Below are 17,203 nucleotides of genomic sequence, written 5' to 3' on the forward strand. Positions count from 1 at the left end.
TCTCTATCACAAGAATTGGGTTTAAGGGCATCATATGGCGTCGGGACAAGGCACCTAACTTTTGGCACCTCAAACAAGAATGACAAAACTCATTAGTATCCTTGAACAAAGTGGGCCAATAAAGACCACACTGTAAGATTTTTGCGGCAGTCTTATTCACAGAGAAGTGACCACCACAAGCATCGTTATGACAGAAGTTCAAAACACTAAGAATCTCGTCAACAGGAATGCAACGCCTCATGATTTGGTCAGGGCAGTACTTAAACAAGTATGGATCATCGTAAAAGAAATTACGCACCTCGACCAGAAACTTGCGCTTATCTTGTGCATTCCAATCAGAAGGAAGTTCACCGATCACCAAGTAATTGACGATGTGAGCATACCAAGGTAGCTTAGTGACTGCAAAAAGACGTTCATCAGGGAAGTCATCTCGAATGGCAGGGGCATCGGTAGAGTCTTTAAAGTCCAATCAGGACAATTGATCTGCCACAACATTCTCAACACCTTTCTTGTCCTTAATGGTCAAGTCAAGTTCTTGCAACAGAAGGATCCACCGAATTAATCGCGCCTTAGCATCCTTTTCAGAAAAGAGATACTTAAGGGCAAAATGATCTGTGAAGACTAGAATGGGTGAACCGATCAAGTACGCACGAAACTTGTCAAGTGCGAACACTACTGCGAGCAACTCTTTTTCAGTGGTTGAATAATTCATTTGAGCGTTGTTAAGAGTTTGGCTAGCGTAGTACACAACAAAGGGCTTCCCCTCCCTTCTCTGACCTAGGACAGCCCCAACAGCATGGTTGCTTATGTCACACATGATCTCGAATGGTAAACTCTAAGCCGGTGACTGAATGATGGGGGTGGAAGTCAGTTTCACCACGAGCATTCAGAAAGCATTCTCACACTCTAGTGTCCACTAAAAAATGGCATCTTTGGCTAGGAGGTTACATAATGTACGAGAAATCATTGAAAAATTATGTATGAACCTCCTATAAAAACCAGCATGCCCTAGAAATGACCGAACTTCTTTAACAGCTTTTGGGGTAGGCAAATTGGAGATGAGTTGGGGTAGGCAAATTGGAGATGAGTTCAATCTTAGACTGATCAACCTCAATCCCTCTCTCAGAAATAACATGCCCCAAGACTATGCCAGATGGTACGATGAAATGACACTTTTCCCAGTTAAGCATGAGACCTTTCTCTTCACACCTCGTCAGAATAACTTCTAAGTTAATAAGGCATGAGTCGAAGGAGTCACTGAAGATGGTCAAGTCATCCATGAACACTTCCATACACTTCTCGACCATGTCGCTAAAAATGCTCATCATGTACCTCTGGAAGGTGGCTGGTGCATTACATAGCCCAAATGGCATATGCCGAAAAGTATAAGTACCAAAAGGACAGGTAAAAGTAGTCTTATCTTGATCCTCTAATGCGATCTCAATCTAATAGTAACTAGAGTAGCCATCAAGAAAGCAATAATAAGGATGACCAGCCACTCATTCCAAGATTTGGTAGATGAATGGAAGCGGGAAGTGATCCTTGCGGGTGGTGGCGTTCAATTTTTGGCAGTTAATGCACATGTGACAACCCGTCACAATCCTTGTAGGAACAAGAGCTCCTTTCTCATTCTCCACCACTGTCACCCTTGATTTCTTAGGCACTACCTGAGTTGGACTGACCCACTTGCTATCAGCGACTAAATAGATGATTCCTGCGTCTAGAAGCTTTAAGACTTCATTCTTCACAACCTCTTTTATCGTCAGGTTCAATCTCCATTGGGGATCCCTTCGTGGATTAACCCCATCTTCCAAGTTAATGTGATGAGAGTAAATTAAGGGGCTAATACCCCTAATGTCAGCAATCGTCCAACCTAATGCCGACTTATGTTCATGCAGCATGTCAACTAACCGCTGCTCTTGGAATGCATCCAGTTTAGACGAAATGATAACATGAAAGGTATCACCAGCTCCCAGGAAGACATGTTTCAGATCCTCATGCAGTTGAACCAGATTGAGTGTTGGGGTCTCTTTGGTGGATGGTTTTGGCTTTTCTTTCTCTCAAGGTAGCTCTTCAAAGCATGGCTGCCAAAACTTAGTCCCTCTGCCTTGTGTGTCTTTGAAAATGGCAACTTTGTTGGCCAACTCACAAGGATTGGAACTCTCAGATTCAGAAATACGGTGGAAATCATCAAGATCATCAGAATTGCTACACAACTGAATCTCCTCTGAAGCGAGTGTGTCAATCAGAAATGTTTGGTGGCACTCGTCATCATCACGTGGTTGCTTTGTAATGTGAAAAACATTCACCTCCAAAGTCATGTTCCCAAAAGATATCTTCATCAGACCATTCCTACAGTTGATGAGTGTGTTTGCTGTAGTAAGAAAAGGTCTTCCGAGGATAATGGGAATCTTAGACTCTATACTCACCACAGATTGAGTATCTAAGACTAGAAAGTCAACGGGGTAATATAACTTATCAACTTGAACTAAAACATCCTCAACTATCCCCCGAGGCTTCTTAATTGATCTATCAGCCAGCTGCAGAACCACATATCTGGGCTTAATTTCACCAAGACCAAGTTACGAGTAGACAGAATATGACATGAGGTTAACACTCGCTCTAAGATCAAGCAAAGCTTGACTGAACTCATGTGTCCCAATCTAACAGGAAATGGTGGGACAACCAGGATCCTTATACTTGGGTGGTGTTTTTTGCTCGATCACCGAGCTTACCTATACTGTCAAGAATGCTATCTTCTTGACATGGTGCTTCCTTTTGACAGTGTACAGATCCTTGATAACCTTAGCATAAGTAGGCACTTGCTTGATAACATGAAGCAAATGAAGATTAATCTTCACTTGAGTTAAGTGCTCTAGGATCTCACTTTGGTGTTCCGGCACTCTCCTAGTTGAACACAGAGCTTGGGGAAAAGGCACCTCTACCGGAACATTTGTTGGCTTATCTCTCTCAGGCACAGATTCCTTACTACTTGAAGTTATGGCACTTGTTGATGATCCTTCCATAATCTTACCACTACGACTAATGATAGCATTTACCTCCTTTATACTTTGATTATCAGGACAAGAGGTTTACGCCATATATTAGCCCTTTGAGTTTGACTGAGCTTGTGAATGGAACTTGCCGCATTCTTGAATAGCCAAAGCTCCAGTTAGCTTCATGATTTGACTCTTCATCTCTTTACTTTCTTTCACCATTTGCGTGAACAGTAACTCAAACTTCTGATTCGTCTACTCTGCGCCTCCATGAAAGATTGCAAGGTGTTCTCAAGAGAACTCTTTGGCTGTTGTGAATTGTATTGAGGTGCAGAATACGCCTTTTGTGGTTGCGGTTGTTGCTTAGTTCTCCATTGTCCTCCTGATGGTTGCGCTTGATTAGAATCTCTCCAACTAAAGTTTGGATGGTTCCTCCAGCTAGGATTGTACGTGTTAGAGAAAGGTTTGTTGTATGTCCCTAAGGCATTGCATTGCTCCTCGTAAACCCCTCTCATTTCATTGTAAGCAGAGCAATCCTTAGCTAGATGTTCCACCCCTCCACAAATGAAGCAAGGCTCTTGTACCTCTGCCCTAGCAACCATGTGAATTCCTCTACCTTCTTTGGTTTTGAGGGTCTCAATTTGTCGTATTAAAGACTCAATTTGGGCTTTGAGATTGTCCTCTTCCCTTAGTTGATAGATTCCAGCTGGTCGGGACCGATTGGTGCTATCGGTAGCACTTGGACCAGTCCATGTGTGGGCTTTTTCAGCTAACTCGTTAAGATACTTAAAAGCCTCTTCGGGATCCTTTTGGAGAAACTCACCATTGCATATCATCTCCACAAACTGACGCTCTCAGATCATGAGTCCTTCATAAAAATAACTGATGAGGTGCCAACTCTCGTAACCATGGTGAGGACATTGATTTAATAGATCCTTGAACTGTTCCCAAACTTGATACAGAGTTTCATTGTCTTTCTGGGTAAAGGTCGAGATCTGTCGCTTCAGACCATTGGTCTTATGGTGCGGGAAATACTTGTTGAAAAATGCTGTCGTTATTTCTTCCCAAGTTCTAATAGACCTAGGTCGCAGAGAATACAACCAACTTTTAGCCTTGTCCTTCAAAGAGAAAGGAAAAATTTTCAATCGCAGAGAGTCCGCGGCTTCAGCTCGGTTGTGAAAAGTGGCCACTACTTCTTCAAACTCCCTAATAGGTACGTATGGATTCTCACTCTCTAACTCATGAAAGGTCGGCAAGAGTTGGATCATGCCCGGCTTAAAATCCAAATTTAGCAAATTAGGGGGAAACATTATGCATAACGGTGTGGCCGTACGCGTAGGGTGAAGATAATCATTCAACGTCTTCAATTGGACCTCCTCATTTTGAGCCATCATGAACGGATTTCCAACTGCTAATGAGGCTGGTGTCGAGGGAAGACTAGACGTGTGGGAACAAACTTTACTAGGGTTTTCCGGTCTTCTTTCGAATCTCCCTAATTCGTCTCTATAACGATTCATTCACTCTACAACGTTTCACTTTTTTATTTTTTTACTTTTTTTATTTTTTTTTATTTTTAATTTTTTTTTCGAAACAAAGAAAACAATAATGTAGAACCGCGAATTGCAATCCCCAAGAGTGCTCCCAGGAAAGATTGGTGTGGTGAAACCTCCTAGACAGAGCAACATTCCCAGGAAAGACTGGTGGTGTATAACCCTAATAGGAACCAGCCTCCTAGACAGAACTCCCTTAGTTTGTACTTTTCAACGTTTCCACAAAATTGCTTGAAAATTTATTAAGTTTTATGACGTGTTTTATGAAATGTTAAATGCTAGATATTAGTACCATAAGTTAATACTATTCTAAAACCTAAGGTTACACAAATTATGAGACCCTAATTGTTAAACCTAAATTGGTCACCTAAAAGTCACAACCTAATTACAACCTAAAAATTATGGCTAATTAAAATGAAAAATTAAATTAGGCTATTCAAGACCATTAAGAAATAAATAAAGGAGAAAGTTAATATTACAAAAGTAAATGAATAAAGAAATTGATAAAAATTAATAACAAAAATGGAAACAGAAAATTGGACAAACAGAACTGTGGACAAAGAAAAACTAATTCAATGTTCAATTAACAAAATTTATCCTACCGAACAACTACTAAATGAAATAAAACGTTAAAACTAATAGTACAACTACTAAATAGAATCGCAAATGAAAACGGAAGTAAAATACAAAAAACAAAGAGTTATCTTTTTTTTATTATTGCAACCAGCGAAACAAAACCCAACAATTCTAACAATAGAAACCTAATAAAAATGTAATACTAGCAAAGCTGACCCAAAAAAAAAAAGAACGAAAACCTAACAGACGACAAAATGACAATACTCACAAAAATGTAATACTATTAACAGACGACATTCAGCATTTTTTTTGAACAAATAAAAAATAATAATAAATAAAAAGAAAACCTATCAAACTAATGAAGAAAACTTAGCAAACAACAGGAAACTGAAAACTGACTACAAACTACAACGACAAAGCAAAGTTTTTTTTTTTTTTTTGAAACCTGCCAAACAAAAAGAGTAAAATAAATACATGACTAATAGTACTTACTTCTTTGGTTAATTATCTACTGAACAATCTTATTGACGCACCTCCCCGGTAACGGTGCCAAAATTTGGTTACACCCAAATGTGTAAAAAAACAAGCGGTCAATTGTAGTACAATTAGGACGGTCGATCCCACGAGGAGGCGATAAAAACAAACAAAAGAGATTAATGGAATAAAAGTGTTAGAGAGGTAAACAATTGAACAAAGAAAAGAAATGAGTGTTTTTATGATTTTTGAACAATTTAATTTTAAGATTATGAAATATAAAATGGAGAAAATTCAATAATTAAAAGTGGTAAGACATTGAGAATCCTCTATATACTTTGTACACCTATTTAGATTTTGATTCATAAATCGACTCAATTGAAATTTTCACTTCCCAAACAATCAATCGGAAAATAAATATTTGAAGAACTTGTGAATAAAAATGTATTCGAGTAAATAAAATTTTTACGTTTAGAACTAGGAAAAATTATCTTATGAGAAATCTAAAAGTGACAATATACCTCCGGGTGATATTGTAGTAAAGGACTACTCATAAAATAATGTCTACCAATATATAGTATCATGCAACAATCACATAAAAAGAGCTTGACTATATTTATATAAAAGTTGACAATAAAATATATTGATATGAGGAAGAAATATGATAAAAGAAAATTATTTACTCAAATGTATAAAACTTACAAACCATTAGAGAATCAAAACCCAAACAAGCTCACTACACATATAGGATCATCTCTAGCCTCACACAAGAACTCTAGCCCAGCTTACACATAATTCTCACAGAATTCTAAAGAGAATATATGAGAACAAAAGCAAGGTGAAAATGAGAGAAAAGTATAAAAACTTAGGCTAAAATTCAACAACCTAATACACTTAACTAAATCTCTATTTATAGAATTTTTAGGGCATATGAAAAAAAACATTCAGCAAAGAAAAAAAATAAAGAAAGGAAACGTTTTATCCAATTAAATTGGATTTACAAGGCTTTATTTGGGAGTAAAGGCTGATAATGGTGGAGAAAGAAACATCAAAACGTTTGAAACCGGAAAAAATTGAGGAGTGCAACTGCTAGTACACATGGCGCGTGCTAAGAAGGAAACGTTGCTGTGCATGGGACACGTGACGCGTGCTGAGAGACGGAAAAAGGAAATGGCCAACAACTGGGTCCCATAGAAACACATGGTGGGAGCTGGTTGGAGACCTGCTGCACGGCAGAACTGATAACTCTAGGAATTAAAGTTATTTTAGGCATTTCTAGGCTTATAGTTGGCTCATCCAAATGTTTAGTTGTTAATTTTCTACTTTATTTGCTCAACTTTTGGTTCATGTGGTGCACTCTACTGAGATTCATTTGTGTGCAGTTTCTGTGATAATTTTGAAGAAAACTACTAACGTGTGTCCACCAGGTATCGTTTCTAATTTGCAGGTTTTGTGAGGATAATTACTGCAGCATTTGCTACAACAAAAATATGACAGCATGCAGTTAGTGGATGACATCAGCACATAACTTTACACGAGAATTAGGACAAAGAGCTCATAAGACGGATTTGGTGCTTAGTCAGCTGGACCCAACCTCTGAGTAGTAGCCACCTCAGCATCTGATGACGGGTATTTTTACCAACAAATCAAGTACTTTTAAGCTTGAATATTTGTAATTTTTCAAGCATTTTTGTTAGTTTAATGTCTTTTGTGTGCTTTTTATAGGAATTATAAATGAATGTGAACTTGGATGATTTTGCATGAAGAAAAGAAGAATATTTGCCCAACTTGTGAATCAATGACAAGAGGAGGCGAAAGAGGATTTTAAGGCACAAAAGAGGTGGCTTTGGAATGCAAGAAAGTGTGCTCCAGCCCACCTATAGCAGGAGGTGAAATCGAATAAACCTGTGTGAATGGGTGAAATCGAATAAACCTGTGTGCAAAAAATAGCGAGAGACGTGATATGTCACCTCTTATAGGGGATATGTCGCATGCCTTAGTCTAGTGTGCAGATAACAGAACGATAGGTGATATGTCGCCTGTAAATAGGCGATATATCGCCTAAAGAAGCCCACAGGCCTACCCGCGCGCTGCAGCGCGTACAATGGGCGCTATAGCGTGCCTAAAGGGCATAGAATTAGCCCCAATGGGCGCTGCAGCGCGCCCAAAAGCGCTGCAGCGCGCCTCAGCCCATGACAGTGAGCTCCTTCTTCCAAAAATGCGCGCTGCAGTGCATTTTCACGCAGGCTACAGTGCGCGTATGAAACCCTAGCTCCGAAATGTTGTAGTATAAAAGGAAAGAGTTGCCATTTGAGAAAGGGAGCCCGGAAAAGTGAAGAAAACATCAAAAGGAGGCCGAAATCCTTCATCTTAGAGGTCCTTGGAAGCTCTTCAATGGATATTGGGTTTTATCTTCTTTCATCTATTTTTCCATGTTGAGCTAGACATTAAATCTAGGACTTGATGTAGTTTTATTTGAACTATGTTTTGAATATTTTGTTCATTGTTAATTTGATTTCGTTTTCAATTCATTTATATTTCTCTATGCTTAATGCTTCTAATTTATTTGGCCAATGAGTTAGATGAATTTTAGATTGTGAATTTGATGCTCGAGAGAGATTGAGTTCTTTATCTAGATTTGAGAAACATAGTCTAGGTTGTTGTGAGACTGAGAGGAGATCAACGGTTAGATAATAAAATTAGGATTTAGGTCGTTGTGAGGCCGAGAGGCGATCAATATTTCTATTTTCTAATTGTAAAGGCGAAACTTAATTTGTGTTTTAATATTCATTTCGAATAGGGATATTGTTTTAGGTATTTAAATACAATTCCTTGTGAGGCACTCGAGAGAGGTTGCGAGATGACATTAGAGCCTTGATTAATGAATTGAACGGAATTGATTAGCAATTACATAATAGGATGAACATAGGAATAATAAAGCGAAATCAAGTCCCTAGACCATTTGTGTATAGATACTTTATTTTTATTTTCTTATATTTATTTTGTTTTAGTTCTAAATCATCATCATATTAGGTTACCTAGATAAAGTTAAGTTACAATAATCACAGTGCTTAACGGTAATTCTAAACCCAATCGCTGTGGAGACGATACTCACTCACCTTATACTCAAAACTTGACACCGTACGCTTACGGAAATTTATTATATACAAAAATATTACGCATCAAGTTTTTGGCGCCGTTGCCGAGGATTGACGTTTTAAATTGTTGTTAATATTGTGAGTACATAACTTGATTTTAATTTAGGCTTTTATTTCTCATTTTTAATCTTTTGTTTGATTTTTGTTTTCTTTTGTGTTACGAGGTACTTGGAAATGGTTGATCGACAAGTCCTCTTAAAATTTGCTCAACGAGACTCCGAGCCATTTTTTAGTGCTTGGGAGAGATACAAGGAGCAACTCATTCAGTTTCCCGACCATGGTTTCTCGAGGGAGGTGCAACTACAAATCTTCCTCGACGGGTTAGATGCCGTAACAAGAACGTGGGTAGAAAGAGAAATGGTACCACCTCTTTTCACCAGCTATCCGCGGATGAAGCTTATTGGTGGTTGGAGGACATGGCCGATGTTAACTATCGGTATGGGAGGTATTCAACAAACCACCACGATTTTGAGGATAGCTCCATCATTTCGGAGCCATGGCTTGACACCCCCCGTCACCAAGCAGAGTCTTCTGCCTCACTTAGAGACCTTGTCGCCCAATTTTCAGAGGAGACAAGACTCCGCATAGAGAAGTTAGAGAGGATGGAGGCACTCGACCAACTTCACGTGGAAATGAAGACAAATCTAGTGGAGTTGTTTAGGTTGAAGCTACTTCCAAATGAATCTACTAACGCCATGAATAGAGAAACACAAGAGGAGGATTGAGAGTTATTTGAAGATGACTCTTTGAGAGATGAGGAGACTCAAGAATTGGTTAGTGAAGAATTTCAAGAAGATGTGAATGAGTCTCAATCCCTCGAGATCCCCATTGTCGTGCCACCCCCGGTTGAGAAAGATCACATCTATGAAGACCCAATGTGGCCGGCAACTCCTCCACCATCTCGAGCGCTGTTCTTCCACGCCAACCAAGGGCATATGCCGGGGCCGAGTCAAGTTGAGCAAATGAGCCGAAAACTGCCAAATCTCACCAAGCTTGAGGGTGTAAAGAATCAAGACCCATACGTTGTGTTGTATGACACGTACTATGGGCGAAAGCCACTCTTTGACGAGTTGGCTCAGCATAGCAATAATTGAGCCTAAAGACACAATTTATGGAGGAAAGCCCCGCCCTAACCCGAGCTTATGCCATCATGCCTAGTGCATCATCGCCAACTATACTAGGAGGTGAGATTGTCTCGCCTCCCCGGTACGTGTTTTTATTCCCTTGTTATTAATTTTAAAGATTATTTGATCCTGAGTTTGGGGGTGAGACACTTTGTGGTTGATTTTAGTGGATTTTGAGCATTACTTGTGAGTTGGTTGTTATGACTTGTCTCCATTGAGTTGTGTTCTTTTGGCCATGTTTTTACTTGTTTTTCTTTTTAGGTTGTTTGAATAAATTGTGAGTTTTGTTGAGATGAAATGACTAGATAATAATGATGAGTATAATCACTTGATGCTTTCTTAGGTCTTTTGAAATGTATTTCATTGAGATTTTTGTGTGCTTGACTCACATTGATTGAAATTCACTCTTGATTCTCTACTTTTGAGCACCATGAATCATGATCACTTGATCTTTTGAGCATTTGGAGAACATTTATGTGCATTAGGTAGACTTTGATATCTCATGAACACTAGAACCCATTTGAGTGAAACTTGAGGCAAAATTGTTGGTCTAGTATCATTAGAGAGAAGATTAAGGCATTTTATTCGGATCGATTGGGCCTTTGAAGCTAACCCTTGAAAAGAAAATTCATCATTTGTTTACCCCCTTTGAGCCATATTGCTTATTTTGTTCATCACCCATGTTTGTACATCCAAATCACCAAATACGTTTTCACTTCCTAAACCCATCACTACTAGGCATAATTGCATTAAACGCTAAGATTGAGAGCAAGTGTGGGTTATGTCTGGGAAATCATTAGTGGATTGGCTTATGTTGTTTTTCATTCTCAATTAAAAAAAAAAAGGAAACGAAAAAAAAAGAAAAAAATAATTATAAGAGTTAATCGGATGAGGAATTGAGTTACCATTCCATTTCTTTACAACATTGGGGACAATGTTGAGTTTGAGTTTGGGGGTGTGGTCTTTATTTCTCAAATTTTTGTTGTTTTTATTTCTTTTTGGGTTCAATTGAAAGTGAATGTATGCTGAAAAGAGGAGTTGGTGAAATTTTTTCTTTTCTTTTCTTGGAAATCATGTGAGATCCATGAGTTGTGATGCATGCCTAGGGTGATTTGAGCCTAAAAATTCTAATCTCATCCACCTATTTACCCTAGCCATACATTACAACCCTCAAAAGTCCTTTTCACCTTCAATGACAAGTGAACCTTTATTAGTGGAGAGTGACACGAAAAATGGGCCTATGGTAGTTCTTATTAAGATATTACTCATAGTCTCCTTGGCACATAGGTCTATCCGGATTTTATTTGGTTGATTGAGATTGATTGTGTACACACTTACACTTTGAGAGTCTTGAGTGGAGTCAATTTGATGCTTGATGTTAAAATTTTAGACAATCTCAGTGTTTGCATTTCTTTTCAGCTTAGAGCATTATGTGGGTTTAGAGATACATGCACAGTTGTTGACTCGATACAAAACTCACACTTTTTTGTTTGTGTCTTAGTACTTGATTTGTGTTTTCTTTTTCTTTCTTTTCTTTTGCTTGAGGGCAAGCAATTGCTTGAGTTTGGAGGTATTTGATGACGGGTATTTTTACCAACAAATCAAGTACTTTTAAGCTTGAATATTTGTAAGTTTTTAAGCATTTTTATTAGTTTAATGTCTTTTGTGTGCTTTTTATAGGAATTATAAATAAATGCGAACTTGGATGATTTTGCATGAAGAAAAGAAGAATATTTGCCCAACTTGTGAATCAATGATAAGAGGAGGCGAAAGAGGATTTTAAGGCACAAAAGAGGTGGTTTGGAATGCAAGAAAGTGTGCTCCAGCCCACCTATAGCAGGAATGGGTGAAATCGAATAAACCTGTGTGCAAAAAACAGCGAGAGACGCGATATGTCACCTCTTATAGGGGATATGTTGCCTGCCTTAGTCTGGTGCGCAGATAACAGAACGACAGGCGATATGTCACCTGTAAATAGGCGATATATCGCCTAAAGAAGCCCACAAGCCTACCCGAGCGCTGTAGTGCGCACAATGGGCGCTGTAGCGCGCCTAAAGGGCATAGAATTAGCCCCAATGGGCGTTGCAGCGCACCCAAAAGCGCTGCAGCGTGCCTCAGCCCACGGCAGTGAGCTCCTTCTTCCAAAAACGCGTGCTGCAGCGCAGTTACACGCAGGCTGCAGCGCGCGTATGAAACCTTAGGTCTGAAATGTTGTAGTATAAAAGCAAAGAGTTGCCATTTGAGAAAGGGAGCCCGGAAAAGTGAAGAAAACATCAAAAGGAGGCCGAAATCCTTCATCTTAGAGGTCCTTGGAAGCTCTTCAATGGATATTGGGTTTTATCTTCTTTCATTTATTTTTCCATGTTGAGCTAGACATTAAATCTAGGACTTGATGTAGTTTTATTTGAACTATGTTTTGAATATTTTGTTCATTGTTAATTTAATTTTGTTTTCAATTCATTTATATTTCTCTATGCTTAATGCTTCTAATTTATTTGGCCAATGAGTTAGATGATTTTTAGATTGCGAATTTGATGCTTGAGAGAGATTGAGTTCTTTATCTAGATTTGAGAAACATAGTCTAGGTTGTTGTGAGACCGAGAGGAGATCAACGGTTAGATAATCAAATTAGGATTTAGGTCGTTGTGAGGCCGAGAGGCGATCAATATTTCTATTTTCTAATTGTAAAGGCGAAGCTTAATCTGTGTTTTAATATTCATTTCGAATAGGGATATTATTTTGGGTATTTAAACACAATTCCTTGTGAGGCACTCGAGAGAGGTTGCGAGGTGACATTAGAGCCTTAATTAATGAATTGAACGGAATTGATTAGCAATTACATAATAGGATGAACATAGGAATAATAAAGCGAAATCAAGTCCCTAGACCATTTGTGTATAGATACTTTATTTTTATTTTCTTATATTTATTTTATTTTAGTTCTGAATCATCATCTTATTAGGTTGCCTAGATAAAGTTAAGTCACAATAATCGCAGTACTTAACGGCAATTCTAAACCCAATCGCTGTGGAGACGATACTCACTCACCTTATACTCAAAACTTGACACCGTACGCTTGCGAAAATTTATTATATACAAAAATATTACGCATCAGCATCCTTGGTTGCCCTAAAGGGGAATGCACCTGAATTCTCAACAGAAAGAAGGGCACCGCAAGAAGCAAAGAGGAAGGAAGAGGAGAAAATAGAAAGAGGTACCCAAGGAAAAAACAACAATGCAGAGCAGAAAGAAAGAAAAGAGAGAAAGAAAATGCAAGGACGCTGGAGAGGCATTAGAGCTGAAATTAGAAGAAGAGGAGCTAGAAGAGGACACCACCAGTCTTTAAAATTCATTTTCGGTCATTACTTTCATTCTCCTAATTCAGTTTATTCTTCCTCTCTTTGTACTTGAAAGATGATTGTCTATTTTGTTATGTTTAATGAGACAAGTATGAGCTAGATACATTTAACTGGGATGATAAAGTACCCAGATCTGTAATTAACGTTGTGTATGCTCACTTTTGCTATATTAATGTTTATCTAGTTTGTTCAATATAATCTTTATCGTTCATTTTTGTTTACTGACTGGCCATCTTAAACAAAATACTATGAGTTCAATTTGCTAGAAAGTTTATTGGAATTAGACCAATATCAAACAATGTGTTGTTTAGCTAAATTTCACAAAGAAATATAGTTAATTTATGAGTAGTATAGGAATATACACCTATCACACATAGCCCAATTGAAACCTATGCTTAACTTAACCTCTATGTTTAGATTTCTCATAGGAATATGTTGAAATATGAGTAAAGAGGCGAAATCATAAGTAGGTTGGGAGATCCTTGTGTAAAATTTGTGTTTCAGGTGAACTGATAGCATTGATGTAGCAAAAGTCATAGCATAAATATTTTAGGTTATAGTGAAGGGGAAATTGAGTCTCAGTTCTTCACATAGATTGATTTTCTCCTTTTATAACTGAGTGTGCATTTATTTACTTCTGTTTACTGCAACTCTTTTAGTCTTTGTAGTTGAATCAAACCATTAAATTTGTTTACATTACATCTCTTGGATTTTATTAGGAAAAATATTGATAACTTTCTCCGTGGGAACGATACTCTACTCATTCACTTTATTACTTGTTCAGCACGTGCACTTGCGTAGTTAATTTTACACCAAGAAGTTTTTTACGTCGTTGCCGGGGAAATAGTTATCATAATTGATCTTTATAAAATTCAAGGGTTTTCGTTATTTTACTTGACAATTTTGTTTCCGTCTATTTCAATTATTGTTCTTCTCACATGAATCGACAACAATACCGTGATTTCCTGCCCTTCTATCCAGAAATTGAAAGAATGTTCCTAGCAAGGAGAAGGGAGCAGCAAGGTTTAGTGGTTGTTGAAGGAATGGCAGAGGAAGTTGCTGGCAATGCAGCTAACCTTGGGCAGCCCGTAAATGTTAACAATCCAGTTAACTAGGCAGCCATGACAGATGATAGGGATAGGGCCATCATAGAATATGTCACACCGATTTTACATGGGCTCAATCCGGGCATCATTAGGCCGGAGATACAGGCGCGTCAGTTTGAGCTTAAACTGGCCATGTTTTAAATGTTGCAAACAGTGGGCCAATTCAATGGCATGGCAACTGAAGATCCCCACTTACAGATCTGGCTATTCATAGAAGTCTGTGATACTTTTAAGCTTCCAGGGGTTACAGAAGAAGCTTTGAGACTGAAGCTCTTCCCTTATTCCTTGAGGGATAGAGCTAGGGTATGGTTAAACTCTCTACCACTGGACTCTGTGGCGACGTGGAATGACTTGGCAGAGAAGTTTCTGATGAATTATTTCCCTCCAACTAAGAATGCCAAGCTTAGAAATGACATCACTGGATTTCAGTAACATGAGGGGGAATCTCTGTATGAGGCATGGGAGAGGTTTAAGGAATTGTTGCGCAAATGCCCTCACCATGGGATTCCTCATTGGATTTAGATGGAGGCGTTCTACAATGGACTTAATGGGTAAACTCGAACCATAGTAGATGCTTCAGTTAATGGTGCTATTTTGGCAAAGACTTAGAATGAGGCTTGTGAGATTTTGGAACGGATGGCTAACAACCACTATCAGTGGCCTGCGGAGAAAGCAACTGCATCTAGAAGAGTAACAGGTGCTCATAAAGTGGATGGGGTGACAGCTTTAACCGCTCAAGTGTCATCCTTGGCAAGTATCTTGAAATCAATGAATCAGGGGGTGAATTCTCCTCAGTTTATAGTGGTCTCTTATACTTACTGCGGTGAAGGGCATCTCTTTGATAGTTGTCCATCCAACCTAGAATCAGCATGTTATGTGGTTAACTTCAACAAAAACAACAATCCGTATTCCAATACTTATAACCCAGGTTGGAGGCAGCACCCAAATTTTTCTTGGAACTCTCAAGGGCAGAATACAACATCTTCTTCAACAACAAACCGCCCTAAATATCCTCTTGGATTTCCACAACAATCGAGACATCAATCGATGGAACAACACTCATCGATTGAGCACTTGTTGAAGGAGTACATGGTAAAGAATGATGCAATTATTCCAAATCAGTCAGCACTGATTAGAACCAAGTAGCTTCATTGAGGAACTTGGACAATCAAATGGCGCAGTTAGCTAATGCCTTGACTAGTCACCTTATAGGCGCACTCCCAAGTAATACTGAAGATCCTAGGCGTGAAGGCAAAGAGCATTGCAAGGCTATTACGCTGAGGAATGAGAGAGAATTAGAGCAAGTGACTAGATAGCCCAATCACCGAGAAGAGCCTTCTTCAATCCAAGGTGAAGTGGAAAAGGAAGCAGAAGTGGTAGAATCTGGAAAACGAAGTGATGCTGCAGAACCTATAGTAATGCTGCAGCAAAGTGCGACAGAAAGGCAGAATGACAGACCAACACCACCTTTTCCTCAAAGATTCCAAAAGCAGCAGCAAGATAAGCAGTTTAAAAGATTTCTAGATGTCTTGAAGCAGCTCCATATTAACATTCCATTGGTGGAGGCACTTCAGTAAATGCCTAGTTATGTGAAATTCATGAAGGACATTCTTTCTAAGAAAAAAAGGCTTGGAGAATTCAAAACAGTGGCAATGACGGAAGAAACCAGTGCCATCTTGCAGAATAAAATCCCTCCAAAGTTAAAAGATCCTAGGAGTTTTACCATCCCATGTGCAATTGGCAATAACTACTTTGGAAAGGCTCTCTGTGATTTAGGAGCAAGCATAAACCTTGTGCCTATGTCAGTTTTCAAGAAGCTTGGAATCGAGGAAGCATGGCCAACCATAGTAACTCTTCAATTGGCTGATCGATCTCTAGCTCATCTAGAAGGAAAAATTGAAAATGTTCTGGTGAAAGTAGACATGTTCATCTTCCCTGCTGATTTTATTATTTTGGATTATGAAGCTGACAGCGAAGTGCCCATCATTTTAGGAAGACCATTCCTAGCAACAGGGAGGACATTCATAGATGTTCAAAAAGGGGAGTTGACAATGAGAGTTAATGATGAGCAAGTTACCTTTAATGTTCTCAAGGCAATGAGATCCCCTGATGAAGTGGAAGAATACTCTATTGTGAATGTGATTGATACTATTGTTTTTAAGGAGTTGGAACAAGCTTGCTATAAAGACCCTCTAAAAATCACAACACTAGCAGAATTGGAAGAAGAGACTGCAGAAGTGAGCAGTCAGTTGGCTTGTTTGGAAGCAAGATCAACCGGTACAGCTAGAGGAAGGCAGTTTGAGTCTTTGGGGCTATCCGAACATGAGCTCAAACCACCTAAGCCATATATAGAAGAACCCACATTCCTGGAGCTAAAATGTTTGCCATCCCACCTTCAATATGCATTCTTGGGAGAAGCAAAAATGCTACCAGTTATTGTATCAACTTAACTAACTGAAGACCAGGAGCAGAAGTTACTTGAGGTGCTGAGGAATTTCAAAAAAAAAAAGGATGGACAAGTGCATATATCAAGAGAATCAACCCATCCATATGCATGCATAAGATTTTGCTAGAGTAATGCTACAACAATTCTATGGAACAGCAAAGAAGGCTAAATCCAATCATGAAGGAATTTGTAAAGAACGAAGTCATTAAATGGTTGGATGTAGGGATCATTTGGTTCCCATCTCTGATTTCAGGGCTATGTAAAATGCATGGAGTGGTATTCAAGGGTGGAGAGAAAAGGCTGAAGATAACTCAAAAGATTATTCTAGCTGCAGTGGCTAGGATTTCACAAGAAAGTAATGTTAAGAGAGCCAGGTCTGACCACTCTGATAAAGACCCTCCAGAGACACCAACT

General features: G+C 38.7%; 2 non-coding genes and 1 pseudogene across 2 annotated transcripts; 1 reads left to right on the forward strand and 2 right to left on the reverse strand.

Annotated features, from left to right (window-relative positions):
• Positions 1-2,060: 2,060 nt before the first annotated feature.
• On the reverse strand, positions 2,061-3,026 carry LOC112093195 (annotated as a pseudogene).
• Positions 3,027-3,899: 873 nt separating this feature from the next.
• On the forward strand, positions 3,900-4,006 carry LOC112093233. The gene has a single exon (XR_002902958.1). It is a non-coding gene; the product is annotated as a small nucleolar RNA R71 (small nucleolar RNA).
• Positions 4,007-14,742: 10,736 nt separating this feature from the next.
• Positions 14,743-14,849, reverse strand: LOC112093232. The gene has a single exon (XR_002902957.1). It is a non-coding gene; the product is annotated as a small nucleolar RNA R71 (small nucleolar RNA).
• Between the last annotated feature and the right edge of the window lie 2,354 nt (positions 14,850-17,203).

The sequence above is a fragment of the Morus notabilis genome, unplaced genomic scaffold (assembly GCF_000414095.1).
Source record: "Morus notabilis unplaced genomic scaffold, ASM41409v2 Scaffold41, whole genome shotgun sequence".
In the NCBI taxonomy this organism is placed as follows: Eukaryota; Viridiplantae; Streptophyta; class Magnoliopsida; order Rosales; family Moraceae; genus Morus; species Morus notabilis.